We start from the raw sequence: 12,842 nt of genomic DNA on the forward strand, positions 1-12,842 counted from the left end.
GGTACATCGACAGTGGCTGCTCGCGTCACATGACAGGGAGGAAAGAGGAGCTCAGGGAATACAGATCTCTTGCAAATGGTGGCAACGTTAAGTTTGGAAATAACTCTTTCGGCACCATAAAGGGATACGGGATGATAACGAATGGTGTCTTTACAATAAGGAAGGTGGCTTATGTGGAAGGACTCCAACACAACCTCATCAGTGTATCTCAGCTTGTTGGAGGTACAGGTCTCAAAGTTTCATTCGATGATGAAGGTTCTGAAATCATAGAGAAAAAGACAAAGAAAGTGATTCTGAAATCAGAGCGAAAGGGTGAAATGTTTCCTCTGAACATGAAACCCATCAAAGGAAACCCAACCATATGTCTGTTATCAAAAGCTCAATCCGACGAAAGCTGGTTGTGGCACAGAAGACTCTCTCATCTCAATTTCAAAGATATCAACCGACTTGTCACTGGAGGTCATGTTAGGGGTCTTCCATTGCTCAAGTTTGACAGAGAGCATTTGTGTGCTGCATGCGAAATGGGAAAGCAGAGTCGTCAAAGTCACCCATCCGTAATTAACACAAAAGTTGTTGAACCACTCGAATTGCTTCATATCGATTTGCGTGGTCCTTCATCTATCGAAAGCATTGGTGGTAGCAAGTATATTCTTGTTATCGTTGATGACCTCTCACGATTTACATGGGTGTTCTTTCTAAAGCTCAAATCTGAAGCGACTCAAAAGCTGAAAGTGTTTATCAAGCAAATTGAAGTCCAGCTCAAGAAGGTCGTTCGAAACATCAGAAGCGACAATGGTCTCGAATTCAAGAACAAGGAGTTTGAAGAGTTTCTTGCAGAAAAGGGAATTAGTCATAATTTCTCAGCTCCCTACACACCACAACAGAACGGAATAGTCGAAAGACGAAACCGATCCTTGTGTGAAGCTGCCCGAACTATGCTAAGTTTCGCTTCCTTACCTCTTTATTTTTGGGCTGACGCTATTTCTGCTGCTTGTTATACACAGAACAGGTCCTATCTCAATAAGCGATTCACGCTCACACCATATGAGATAATAAATAACAGAAAACCCAATGTGAAATTTTTCCATGTGTTTGGCTCAAGGTGTTTCATCTTTAACTCTAAAGAGCACCGCAACAAGTTTGATGTCAAAGCCGACGAGGGAATCTTTCTGGGTTACTCACTCACATCCAAGGCGTACAGGGTCCTAAACAAACGTTCAAGAAGGATTGAAGAGACATACTATGTGACCTTCGACGATAGCTATGTCAAGAAGCTACAGGCCATAGATGACACTGCCAGGGAAATCTTTCCTCAAACTGGCCAAGTCACAGTCTCAATTGCCAATTTGTACGAGAATTTTCTGGAACTCTTTGACGAACCGGAAAAAGCTTCTCTCTCAGAAGCAGGTGCAGCTGACAACAAAATTGATCATATGAAGCAAATTGTCAAAGATGCTGCAAAAAGAATGCATGAAGGAGAATCGCCCACTGATGAATCTCCAACCAACAATGCTTCAGTCGAGGGGGAGCCAAGTTCTCATGTCGAGGGGGAGCCAAGCTCACAAGTCCAGGGGGAGCCAAGCTCTACTACTTCAACCGAAGGTCCTTCACCAACCGAAGGTGCCTCTCCAACCGAAGATGCCCCTCCAAACGAAGGTGCTTCAACGCCTGAAAGTCCAACACCACAAGAGACCCCTGAACCTCATGTTTCTCAAGACTCATCAATTGAGGGGGAGCATGATGATATGACGCTTGATTACGATAGCCAATCTGAGCCAGAAGAGATGATCAACGCTGAACTAGATCCAACCTTCGATCCGAATTACCCTCCTCTTACCAAATGGACCAGAGATCATCCTATCTCTCAAGTAGTTGGTGATGTATCTGAAAAGGTTCTGACCCGATCTCAACTGAAGGCAAAACAGACATCCTTATTTTCAAAGGTTGAGTTTTGTATGTTTAACTCATTCGTATCAAAAGTTGAACCGAAGATAGTGAACACTGCCCTCGATCACTCTGATTGGGTTCAAGCAATGCAAGACGAACTGAACGAGTTTGAAAGGAACAAAGTGTGGCGCCTCATTCCAACTCCTCCAGGTGCTTCGGTTGTTGGTCTTAAATGGGTTTTTAGAAACAAAATGGACAAGGAAGGTAATGTCATAAGGAACAAGGCTCGTCTGGTGGTCAAGGGATACTGTCAGGAGGAAGGAATAGATTACGAAGAAACGTTCGCTCCAGTAGCTAGGCTAGAATCTGTTAGAATATTTCTGGCCTATGCTGCTCACAAAAATTTTGAGGTTTTCCAAATGGACGTCAAGTGTGCATTACTCAATGGAGAACTCGAAGAAACTGTGTATGTGGAGCAACCTCCTGGGTTCGTGAACGAAAAGTATCCAAATCATTGCTATATTCTGGATAAAGCTGTGTACGGTCTCAAACAAGCTCCGAGAGCCTGGTATGAAACGCTTACAAAATTTTTAAAGATGTCTAAATTTAAACAAGGTTCGGTTGACCCAACCTTCTTTCGCAAAAAGGAAGGTAACCACCTTATGATAGTTCAAATTTATGTCGATGACATCATCTTTGGCTCCACGAATCCCAGCTTAACAACTGAATTCAGAAAGTTGATGGAGACTAAGTTTGAAATGATCTCAATGGGTCCTATTAACTTTTTCCTTGGTTTAAACATAAGACAGGGACCCGAAGGCATCTTTATTAATCAAGAAGCTTACACAAAGACTCTCCTAGCGAAGTTTGGCATGATGGGAGACTCAAAAGTCAAAGTCCCAATGGCATTCGGCACCAAGCTTACCCCATCTCTAGACAAACCGGCTGTCGATATCACGTTCTATCGTCAAATGATAGGCTCACTGATGTATCTAACTGCTAGCAGGCCTGATATCATGTTTTCTGTGTGTTATTGTGCTCGATTTCAGTCTAACCCACGCGAACCTCACATGCTGGCAGTAAAGAACATCCTACGCTATCTCAAGCGAACCACCTCCTTAGGTCTATGGTATCCATCCAATTCAAGCTTCTTCGTTCAAGCCTATTCTGATGCTGACCTTGGAGGATGTGGACTCGATCGTAAAAGCACAACTGGTGGCTGTCAATTTCTTGATGGGAAATTGGTCAGCTGGCAATCCAAGAAACAAACATGTGTGTCGCTGTCTACTGCCGAAGCGGAATACATTGCCGCTGCATCCTGCACATCACAAGTGATTTGGATCCAGAGTCAACTTCGAGACTATGGACTCAATATGAAGAAGATCCCACTATATTGTGACTCTGAAAGTGCAATTAGGATCTGTCATAACCCAGTGCAACACTCTAAAACCAAACACATAGCACTAAGGTATCACTTCATCAAAGATCATGTGGAAGATGGAAATGTCGAAGTTCACTTCGTAAGAACCACAGATCAACTGGCTGACGTCTTTACCAAAGCTCTTCCAGAAGCATCATTCAATAAAATATTGCAAGGGCTAGGAATGATGGAATCAGAGTCAGTACCTCACACTACCTCTCAACCTCAAACGTAAGAAGCGAAACCAACCGAACGTTCGGGTTCGGTTCAACCATCTGACTCGCTCATTACTTCAAAGGTAGTTTCTCTATGTTGTATATTTCTTGTACTATTTTGTTTTTCTTTATGTTAAAAGTATTTATTTCTTGTATATCTAAATTCCTTAGTTTCTCAAAATTTTCCAAAACCGAAACCTACCGAAGGTTCGGGTTCGGTTTTTCAAAATTTTGTAGAACCGAAACCAACCGAAGGTTCGGGTTCGGTTTTTCAAAATTTTGTGGAACCGAAACCAACCGAAGGTTCGGGTTCGGTTTTTCAAAATTTTCTAGAACCGAAACCAACCGAACGTTCGGGTTCGGTTTTTCATTTTTTTTCCAGAGTTTTTTTTAGGTCTTATTTTTATTTTAACTCTTATTTTTTTATTTTTATCTATTAATTTTTTTTTTATTATTATAAATTTCAAAAACTCCAAAAATATTTTATTTATTTTTCTTTGTGTGCTCATTCGTTTATGGGGATATATTTGATGCCTTACTTAAGTGTCCCTAGAAGCATGCTGATGTATGTGTCCCAAGCCTCATAAGATTTTGAATAATAGCCTTCATGACCTGGTATACACAAACCTTGTCTTCCCAATAAGGCTAACTCATTTATTCTAATCGTAAGCTACCTCACTCTCTTCTCACATGAGTTAAGAGTCTCCTGCTTGGTCCTTATTTTCACAGCAGAGGTACTATGTTTTCTTACACCTTCCCCATTACACTTCTCCATTACATTCGTTTCATCACTGTAACCCTTGAAACTCTCAGAAACTACCACTGAGGTTTATGGTTACACAACATCTGTGTTTATGATCTTAGTTTCGTGCCACTACGAGCTGAGTGAAACCCAAAATTCAACACCAACGAATTGACGGTGACCAATTAATTTGATCAAGTTTTCACCAATGAATTGACGAATGTACCTTCATGGAATCTCAAATTTTCTTTTGCGTGATTCCAATGAAATTGTTACACACCATAACATTTCTTCCCAAGGGATCCAGTTTTACATTTTTTATCTGAGATTTCATATTAATCCAAGCCACTATAAAATCAACTCCTACCTACTTGTTCAACAGACTACACCGGTCTCACAAGTACTTTGTTCACTTTCGTTCTTATATCAAGAATTGAATTGATGCATCAAAGCGAAACCACCCTTAATTAACCTAATTAAAAGAAGCCTTTCAACATTTATTAATAAATGTTTGATCGTAATTCAACGGGATTCCACACTAACACTTTGAGGTCGTTCTTGACCTTGAAGGAAGAGATTCGTGCCCGGGATCATCAGTTTCGTGTCATTATGGACATCACAGATAATCCTAAAACGAGTTGCTTTATTTCTTTTTCTTTTACACTCTTTGCACGAAAATCCTAGATTTTCAAAATCTCCGTTACTAATTATTTTACAGGCTGGATTATTACTGGATGGTTACTAATGAAGTTGTGGTCAAAAATTAGCCACGTGGGTCATTAATTGAAAACAGCCGTTTAAAAGGGGAAAAGACAAAAAGTTGCTGACTCGGCGGGAGTTAAATGGATAGAAATTCAAACGACGGTAAAAAGGAGGGCGCGTGAATTTGAAACGGCCGCGCTTTTTCTGACACTTAAGGACGCGTGTGCAATATCGAAGCGTCATCCCTCTGGAGTTACAGGCGCGTGTGGAAATGGAAACGGTTCCTTTCTCTGAACCGGCGCTTATTGGGCGGCGTAATCCTAGGAAACTGACACTCTCTCTCCTACGTGATCATCGCACGCCCCAACTGTCACCAATCAGTCACTCACAAACCCGTTTCGTATTTCCATAAGAGATTTGAAACGATTTTTCTCTCTCCTATCACCCACTATAAAAAGCCATCAACACCACCTTTTACCTCTTTACTGCCCCCATAATTCCCAAAGCAAAAATACTCCCAAACACTCTCCCGTTCTTCTTCTTCTCCAAACCTGCAACAATGGCTGAATCTTCATCTGTTCATGCAACTTCCCAGATTCTTCCCATCCGACCCCAACAATGCCTAGTCATTGATCTGAACGCACTGGCGTATGATCCCTACATGTTGCCGGTCATAGAATGCCTCAAGTACTCCCAGCTTGCTCCTGCACTGTCAAAAATTGAAACGGTGCCAATGGTGGCCTTATCTCAGGTCTATGCGACGGCTTACTACGACAAGGCCGTCGACCGGGTATTCTTTGAAGTGGGAGAACACAAGACTTCAATTTCTCGCCCCCGTTTCTGCACTTTGTTAGGGTTTGCAGCTGACTCATTGCGAGTTCACCCGGAGACGATTCCGGTTGGGATGTTGTACAACATGTTTTACAACATGGGTTACACAGAGGTTCTCACCTCCGTCGCCAAGTTTAAAAAGTCCTGCCTACCGTCTCAGTGGAATGGGTTATTTACCGTTCTCTTCAAGGTACTATCAGAGAGGAGCTCAGGATCTGACGGTGCAAGTCGTCTTTTCCTTTCAATAATGTATGGGGTGTACAATGGGATAAACCTAGACTATGGGTTTGTCCTTTGGCAACAGCTGATTCAGAGCCTCTCTTCCTCTTCCCGACACTCTGAGGTGTCGTTGGCCCGGTTCTGGATCCTGATCACACGATGGGCCATGGACAAGTTCAATGTTCCAACAGCCGATGGTGCATCGATGTCTTCTATTGGTACGTTTCATACCAAGAAGATCATCGTATCTGATGCATCAAAATTTTCTTTCATTGGCTCTATCCCAGAGTCGATGTATGGCGATGTGCCTTCCGACAGCAGACTGATCAGAACGATCAAGGAGTTTAGGCCATCTGGTCCGAGGGAACTGACACCGGACATGCTACGGTCGATTCATGATGCCGACAAACCGGTGGCCAGGGGAAAAAAGGCAGAGAAGGGGAAGCAAGTGTCCAAAGCTCCAAAGGGACCTTCTCCCAAGAAGCGCAAACAAACGAAGGCTGCTTCATCCCCACAGCCGAAAAGGAGGAAGACCCAACTGAAGCGAAAGCTCGTTATTCCCTCCTCTTCAAGCGAATCCGAAGGTGGGAGTTCGGACTCTGAAGGAACACAAGGAGACGAATCTCCTCAACGAGGCAACACACCACCTCGGTCCCCAACCCCAGAGATGGAACTTCATCAATCCCCAGTTCCTTCACCTCCACCCACAATTCCTATTTCCATTCCCACCATAAACCCCACAATTCCCCCAACCTCTATCCCTATACCTCCACCCATATTCACCACATCAACCGAAACACCACCAGTTACCGAAACCCCTCCAGTAACCGCACCTCCTCAAACCGAAACACATACCACCCAAACTACCCATACACAACCACCACCCGAAACTAACCCCCCAACCACTCAACCAGAACCAACCAAACCAATAACACCCCCAGCTTCACCACCACCTCAATCTCCAGAAGACGCCTCCGATGGCGGTGATCAATACCTCGGTGGTGATCACATGAACTTCGATTCGGTCTACTATAGTCCGTTTCAAGTTCAGAGTGATGAGGAGGATGATGCTCCAGTGACACGGAAGCATCTTCGCGAGCTTAACGAGAAGGTTGATCAACTTCTCGCCTCCTCTTCCAACCAGTAGTCATCTTTGTCTGAAGCTGCCCTTCAGAAGATCGTTGACGCCTTCTCCAGGGCTCAACATGATTCTGTTGCCTCAGCAACTGCTGCTATAGACGCCTCCACCCGAGCCTGTGAGGCTGCGACCGCAAAAGTCGATAAACTATTCAATGACGCTTCTGTCCTGCTGCAGTCTTTGCAGGAGAACGCCGAAGCCACTAAGACAACTCTGGAACCAGTTGTTCAACAATTGGCCCAGTTTGTGTCGACGGAGCTGTCTTCGTTCGCTACTCTCAGACAACATCTTAGCGAAGACAACTCGGCACTTCGTGCCTCCATCGATGCCCGCTTGGCAAAGCTACAAGAGGATCTTGCGGCAGAAAATTCTCTGATGGACGTCTTGGCGAGTAAGACTATCGCCCTTAAGGTCAAGAGCACGCAGCTTTCCAACTCCCAGCAACAATTGGAAGCTCTTCGATCCGAGAGGGAGGTCATAAAGACGTGTGTTTCGGATGTCCACGCAGCTCTCTCAAACATCCTGGAAGCACACGACCCCATCCTTAACCACTCAGTGAGGCGTACCCTCGCTGAAAAACTCTCTCCGGCCTTGGACCTTTTAAGTAAAATTGAAGGCCTACCGAGTTTCGTGTCCACTCCGAAACAAGGGGGAGATGAGAAGCAAGGATCGAAACCACCTCCTTCCTCCAAAGCGACTCACACAACCGAACCACCCCCAACTGGTCATGCCTCGGGTTCGGGTGTGAAGAACAAGGGCAAAAACATAGCAGAGGGAGGAGATGAAGACAAGGAGACCATTGCGGACATGTTAAAAAGAAAGAACAGTCGCAATGCTGAAGACGATGCTAGTCGTGTGGCGCGTGAGGCTGAAGAAGCCGAACGAAAGCAAAAAGAAGCCCACGATCTCCTTGAGAGCCGAAAGTTGCTCTTCCCTGCCTGGACCAGGGATCGTATGATAAAAGAGGCCATAGAGACTCCAAGCATACTATGGCTCGAGCCGGTGATATCATTCGACTGCAACAACTCTATCGATTCGCAGTTTGATATGCCGCTGACTCGAAAGGCGTTCATCTTCCATGCCTTCTCTAACATTTTTGAAGTCCCGCATCCGAACGATGAGCTTGATAGGGAGCTCATTGAATTTTATCTGGAGGCCGCTCGCCCACTACCTCACCTGGAGCGCCCAGAAGATTGTTAATGTTCGGGTGTTGAAGCCTTATGCCGTGGGGAGATTCAAAAACGTTAAGTTCAAGCTCATCCGAGGATCTACAAGAACTGCCCACATCATCTCCCTGGCGGATCTGCCCAATCTGAATCCTCATGATTGGATAGTCTTGTACAATATCCTGCTGACAGATGAATCTGAATATGGTCCCATCATAGACCATGTCAAAAGGATGCTGGCCTGCTATATCATGGAGGTTGCCCTAATGGATCAGGAGGTCGCCACAGTTTTTAAGAAGAAACCGAAAGTCGCACCTGTGGGATCGGCCAGTGATCTAAATCAAATGCAAATGGGTAAGATTGATCCGAGGCGAAACTCTGTGATGTTCACTAGAGCCGAAGGACAGAAGTGTCTCTTCGCTTTAGCTGACAAACATCTTTACACCACAACTTGCTTGGAGCACGTCTTATCAATCGTCAAGCGGTGTAAAGACAATTTGGCTGATGACATCAAGTACTTCAATGATATGATCAATTGGTACGTCCGGTTTAGACAGACCATCCTCTCCATAACCAAGTGTCTGTTTAACACCGTGAAGAAGAAGGTACCAGCTTCAGCTGCCGGCCCAAGTAAGAAGTGAAGGTCTCGCTCCAAATTGACGCAAAGGGGGAGATTGTTGGGCTGAAGATAGTTTTGATGTTGCGTCTTTTGGGCTCGTTGTTTAGCCTTGTATTCTCCGGTTTGGGCCTGTCCAACCGAGAGCCTTTTATGTATTGTATATAAGTTAAATGCTTGCATGCATATTAGGTTAAGATTGCTGAGATTATCGTGATAGCGATTCATCAAGAGTACAATATTTTCCTTTAATCGTTCTTGTAATCTTCTAATCCTTTACAGTTGATGTTCTTAATCGAGCTCTTCTAAGGATTTTATTTAATCATTCGACACGTTTGATTCAAGCTGTTTTGTTCTTATTATTGCGTTTTTACTATTTCATATTCATATACTTGTTCAAGATCTAATCGATCTTCATAGATTAAAAGTTGTTTTAATCCCATCAGGGAGGAATTGAAGGTCCTACTACTGGAGGAATACTTCCCAAGGGGCGAGGTACAAAAACTAGAGTAAGAGCTCTAGAATCTGAAGATGACTGGGTCTGATCTAGTCGCCTACACGTCTAGGTTCAGTGACCTCGCTGCCTTGTGCCCTGCCATGGTCAACCCAAAATCGAAAAAGGTTGAAAGGTACATTTAGGGGTTGTCACCCCAGATTCAAGGTCATGTCTTGGCTTCCAACCCTATCACTTTCAATAGCGCTAAGCGCTTGGCTCAACGATTGATTGATCACGGTGTTAAAGAGGGTACTATTACTGCTGTTTTGGAGCCACCAAAGGATATAGAGAACCGAAGGAAACCATGGAATAAGAGAAGGGGAAACCATGCTGGAGAACCCCAAGAGGCAACAATTAGTGACAGATCATGCTGTTACTGTCCCTACCACCCCTACACCCACAAGGTCGTACAACGGAAACCAGCCTAAGTGCAACCGATGCAAATTTCATCATCACGGACCCTGCCGTGAAATGCATTGCATTAGGTGCAATAGTAAGGGACACACCATCCGCTACTGCAGGGAACTAGCCCAACCAACCGCTCCAGCCGCAAATGTGGGAGTAGACCGTACTTATTATGAGTGCGGAGCAACGGGACCCTTCCGAAGGGACTGCCCGAAGGCAAACAACAGGAATGCTGGTGGAGGAGGCCGAGTATTCGCAATGGGCCAAGAGGAGGCTATCGCAGACCCCACGATTATCCCGAGTACATTTCTCCTTGATAACTTATTTACATATATTCCATTTGATAATTGGAGCGGAGAGGAGTTTCGTGAGTCACAAATTTAAAAATCTACTCAAACAAACACCCCAATCGTTAAACAAAACCTTCATAGTAGTAATAACAAAGATAGACTAAAAGCACTGAAAACACATATGTAGAATGCACTATCCCACTAACGAACGCTTGTCCTGATCGACTTCACAATTATTACGATAATAAGTTCTCAATTAGCTACTAGGAATGGATTGGCTTGGTCTTCAAAATACCAATTGCAGGTGCTATGAAAAGACCCTCCACTTTCTCCATTAACTAACAAAAACCTTTCGATCTATAACGACAAACCCAACACAATTCCCAAAAATCATAGTTAGGTTTCAAAACCCGAGGTACTCATGTGAGGAGTACTATATCTTTGCAACCTTCCCGTAATATCCCCCAGATCATTTAGAAATACCACATGTACAACGAGTCAACTCCAAGCTCAGAAACAAGGAGTGAATTCAACCTTGAACTTCAAAACGAAGCTGCTCTAAAGCATCGAGTGAATATGCTAAAATTTAGAAGAACATAAGTAAATAAACCCAAAACCACACGATCCCGATAGGTCGAAGCGATAGGCGGATTAATGAAGGTTCGCTGGAACACCCACATTGGGATCTAGGTTCATAATGGAAGCAGAAAATTTGAATGGAACAGAAGTACACACATCTTCCCTCAAACAATTTAAGTCCTAGTCGAAATGCGAATTTCGGGACGAAATTCCCTCTAACGGGGGATAATGTAACACCAACGAAATTAGGGTCAAAATTGAACTTTTATAAAACAATAATTGGGATATACCAAATGGTATATATAGTAACGAGGTTTCCAAAAATATAAAGAACACTAAAATCCGAGTTATAAGGAAGAAGTTATGACCATCCTAAGATTTCCGACAAAACCGGCAATACGGTTGAACGCAAGAACGCGAAGTTTCAATACAATAGTTTTTAACCTTAGGTATCTAAATGAAAGTTGTAGATATCATTAAACCGCAAACGTACGTAAAAAGAACGTCCAAATCTGACCTCGTATGAGGAAGTTATGATTTTTCCAAGATCCGGATATAGCAGTAGACAGCTAAAACTCGAAATAGAGATCGAGAGATTTTTGGTCAAAACAACCTAAATGAGAATCAAGGGCCTCAACAATTGTAGTGCAACGGTAAAACGTCTGACGACAACGAACATCGGATGAAGAAGTTATGGATTTATGACGGAGTTTTCGTGTCCCGGCCTATTAAAAATAATATATTAAAAATATATTAAAAATAAAGTCAGAATTAGTCAACGGAGTCTAAACAAGAGTTGTAGAGCATAATCTCACCTATGCGTCGATATAAAGAACGTCAAAAACGGAGTTCGTATGCGAAAGTTATGAATTTCTGAAGTTCGGGGCGCGAATCCCAAAGTGTGTCAGCCACCACGACGTAGTAAAAGTGCCACGACGTGGCAGAGGCTTTGGAGTCTGCCAGACCCGCTTGTGATGACGCATGCAGTGACGACCAGCCACCACGACGTGGGGAAAGGTACCACGACGTGGCGAGGGGAAAAATCATCCTATAAATAAGAATCGAGGGCAGCCGGCTTTGGTTGTTCATTTCTATCATTTCTCCTACTTCTACACCCTATTAAGCCCCTCTAAACTACCCCGAAGCCCTGGTAACACCTCCAACACGCGACGCAAGTCCCGAAGTCTCAAGATTTCCAAGGAATCGACTTCTTTCTAGACGAAGTTCTGCTCGATTCTTCTCTCGACTACTTCAAAACAACCACTTCAATCAAGTGAGTTCATACCCCTACAAACACACTTTAAATACATTTTTAACTGCTTTTAAACACTTTTAGGGGAGGATACAAGTAAACACATGACTAAAATCGTGTGAAACATCGATCTTTTGCTATACTTTTCATACTGTTGTTTTAACTATCTTATGAAGTTAATATCATGCAAAACACCTCACAACACAACTTTACCTTCTTGGGATATAATATGTTTTATAAATAGAAATATGTTTTATTTATAAGTTTGCATAGTACATCATATCAAGGGTAACCATTTCAACTATAACATGATGCTTTTACAAGAAAACTCAACTCATCATCACGTCTTTGTAACACGGTAGAAAAGGAAATCATTTCATACAAACGATTTTTAATCATATTACTCGTGAACTTGTTGTTAGCAATCATGTGATGTCATATGGATTTGTTTGTACCAAACGAAAGTCCCCACCTATAACTAGAGTCTCTTGGAGGGAGAGCGTCACAAGTGTGTATAGATCTATACGGGGCTGACGACTCCACACCCTGACTGTTAGCTACATTCCGTCATTTGGGGTGACAAATTTCAACATTAGGTACTGCGTCTCGTATGGTTAAGAGGAACTCATAACACGCGGAAACAATGACTCATGCACGTAGTAATATGTAAATCAATCATGCTCGGGGGGTAATAACTATATTATAGGGTATTATCAGCATGTTTAGAATTCAGGATAAACACTACTACAACTAGTTTTATTTTAATAATGAAACTATACATTCTCAGTTTACGTATGGCATATTTACTTACATTCATGGTCTTGGTTCACATAAGACTGCATTTCACATTTAGGAAAATAAGGGATTTTCCTGTATCCAAAACA

This window comes from Lactuca serriola, chromosome 2 (assembly GCF_051521515.1).
Source record: "Lactuca serriola cultivar US96UC23 chromosome 2, Lser_US96UC23_V15, whole genome shotgun sequence".
Lineage (NCBI taxonomy): Eukaryota > Viridiplantae > Streptophyta > Magnoliopsida > Asterales > Asteraceae > Lactuca > Lactuca serriola.